The sequence below is a fragment of the Crocodylus porosus genome, unplaced genomic scaffold (genome assembly GCF_001723895.1).
Source record: "Crocodylus porosus isolate Cpor-Errol unplaced genomic scaffold, CroPor_comp1, whole genome shotgun sequence".
In the NCBI taxonomy this organism is placed as follows: Eukaryota; Metazoa; Chordata; order Crocodylia; family Crocodylidae; genus Crocodylus; species Crocodylus porosus.
Genome location: NW_017728886.1, coordinates 3928703 through 3931775, shown reverse-complemented (window position 1 = coordinate 3931775; position 3073 = coordinate 3928703).

The following is a 3073-nucleotide window of genomic DNA, read 5'->3' as shown; positions in this document are numbered from 1 at the left end:
CCCGTTGGGTTAGGACCGGCATATGGGAAATGGCAATCTGCCCATGTTGGGTTGCTAGACCCAGGTTCAAAGGCAGCCGGTCTCTCCCCTCTCTAGACACAGACGCTGAGTCCAGCCGGGCTGATTTGTTAGCGGATGCTGCTGGCCGGGAAGGCCGTGTGCTGCTGGTGGCTGAATGCTGTTTCTATCAAGGAGATGGTTGAGGCGATGCCTCCGAGGATGAGAAATGAAGTGGGGGCTATACCCATCTTGAGAGGACAGTGTGCTTAAAATCATAGAAAACGAGGGTGGGAAGGGACCTCCGGAGGTCACATCTAGTCCGACCCCCTGCTCCAAGCAGGACCAGCCCCAACTCCATCATCCCAGTCAGGGCCTTAAAGACCTGCAAGGATAGAGACTCCACCACCTCTCTGGGGATCCTGATCCTATGCTTCACCCCTCTCCTAATGAGAGAGTTTTTCCTAATATCCACCCTCAACTTCCCTTGCTGCAGCTTGAGCCCATTGCTCCTTGTGCTGTCGTCTGCCCCCACCGAGAACAGCCCAGCTCCGTCCTCTTTGCAGCCCCCCTGCGGGGAGCTGAAGGCTGCTATTCAATCCCCCCTTGGTCTTCTCTAATCCAGACTAAACAAGCCCAGCACCCTCAGTCTGTCCTCAGAAGTCACATCCCCCAGCCCCCCAACCATTTTCATTGCTCTCTGCTGCACTCTCTCCAACGCGCCCACATCCTTTCTGTAGTGGGGGCCAGGCGTGCAAGCCGGGGAGAGCCGAGGGCTGGGAGGCTGCAGCTGGATTTTACACACACCCCTGCGAGACGAGCGGCCCCTCCTCGAGCGGGGCTCTCTGCGCCCTCGCAGATGTTCCTCGTCCACCCACCCGGGAGCTCCCTCCTGCCAAGAACTGCCTGAAACATCTGCCGAGGCCCCAGACAGCCTGGCTGCTCCGCACACGGTTGGGGCTAGAAACACCTCTTCCCTCCACTGTCACCCGCCCCGGTCCCCCCACAGCAGCCCCAAGTCCATGAGCATGCTTCTGACACCCAGCCCTCCAGATAAAATAGGCTGTTTCCCCCCACAATACAGAAGAAACAGGTCTGCTTGATCCAAGGGCCGGATAAATACGTAGAAGGGCTCTCCCGGGCTGCAGCTGTGAGTCTATAGACGGCTCGTTACTTGGGAGCTTGGTGGCGGGGGTCTTGCAGGGAGACTTGGGTGAGAAGAAGGGAGATGAGTTACTCCGAAAGGTTTGGGGTGGGTGAGGGGATGTCCTGGTGCATCCCTCTGGACTGAGCTAGCATCCCGGTGGGGCTGGACTCGGACGTGGGTACCCGAGAGGGGCAGGTGACTGCACGGGTGGGCATGCTGGCAGCGGTGTGTTAAGGAAGGACTAGGCTGGCACCTTGCTGGATGCAGAGTGTTGGAGCCATGTCCTTTGGCCCCCATGGCTGGAAATTTGGTGACGGGAGCACAAATTGCTGCAACAGCCACCGAATGTCTCGCCAGCAAATTCCCAGCTCCACCGGCTCCGGGCTCAGAGTGGTGGTGGCATTCATTGAGGCGTCCTGCTGCCAGCTTTCTGGGGGGCTCTGCAGGCTGGATGCTCTGTAGGTTGGCTCCAGCCACAGGCCGTGTCTTTGCAATATCTTCTGGGATTGCGTCGAAGGTGACTTATGAGGGGCCTGGATCTGATGCAGCGGAGGAGGGTGAGCCAGAGGAGGGGTTTGCAAAGCAGACGGCACCTGAGCAAAGGGCTGGGGGAGCAGGTCTGAGCAGGTGCTTTGCTTATCCCATCTCTCCCAGAGACCGGCAGTGAGTTCCCCTGCTTTGGGCCAGCTCAGGCAGCTGCTTAAGGGAACGGATGCAGGGAGATGCAGGTAAGAGGTTTGGCCCTAGCCACAGATGAGGAGTCACCATTTGGGACCTCTGCATTTTTTACCTCTTCTCTCCCACTTGGTTGCAAGAGGCTTTTCTCCAGTCCCACCACGCATGTGATGGCAACACACTTTCCCTCCCTTCCAGCTGCCTCCCGGCCACAAGCCTATCCTGGCTGCGTGGAAGTCCCCCAGTATGAACAGACAACATGACCATCTCCCTGGCGCGCCCAACACATTGGACGCTGATGCAGCTTCCCCTCCTCCTGGGCAGTCAGGCGGTGGCTTAGCGCAGGCAAGCTAGAGGATGCTGTTGGACCTAAAAGCAAGATGCCCCCCACGTGTGAATAAATGCGCTATGCTCTGCAGTGCTTCACGGAGGCTGTGTCAAGACAGAAGGTTATGTCGCCAGTCTCCAAAGCAGGCAGATCTATCTTCCAGGGTTTGCAGGAAAGCAGGGCTGGAAGGGACCTTATGCTGTCATCTAGTCTAGCCCCCTGCCCAAGGTGGGATCACTCCTAACTAAACCTTGAGTTGCTGAACCTTGTTGCTAACCTTGAGCTGGTTTAGCCAGGGGTGTTTCTGCCTCCAGGCTGGTGCAGTTCATCAAATAATCAGACTCTTTTTGGTCTCAGATAGCCACTTGCCCTTCAGCCTGGTGCCCCTTCGCCCCTGGATGCCTCCAGTGGCTTATCCCGAAGCCTGATGCATATGTGTGTCCTATTACCTAATTATGACCTCTCCGGTGGTTTCCTCTCCCACTTGACATTGTGCAAGGAATTGTTTTCCAGGAATTAAAAACTCTTAGCTCGAGCATCCTCCACGTATCCACTCATGTACGCGATGAGCCACAATTTACAGTCTTCAAGTTGTTCCCTACCATTCTGCCTACAGCAAACGCTTGCACCTGCCGTGGGAACTCATGCACGGCTTCAGCCGGGTTTGGAAGGAGAGGTAAAAAAATCTTGTGCCTCTCTGGGTGACCCATGGTGTTAAATAATTTCACCTGGGTTTGGGCTTTTGTTTGCTTGCTACAGAGCTGCAAGAGGTAAGCAGTTTATTACCTCTTGTGTTGAGGGAGCTAGCTGGGGTTATTGCAGGGCCCTTGGCACAGCTTTACGAAGGCTCGTGGTGCTCGGGCCAAGTGCCAGATGATTGGAAGATAGCTAATGTGGTCCCCATCTTCAAAAAAGGGAAGAGAGAG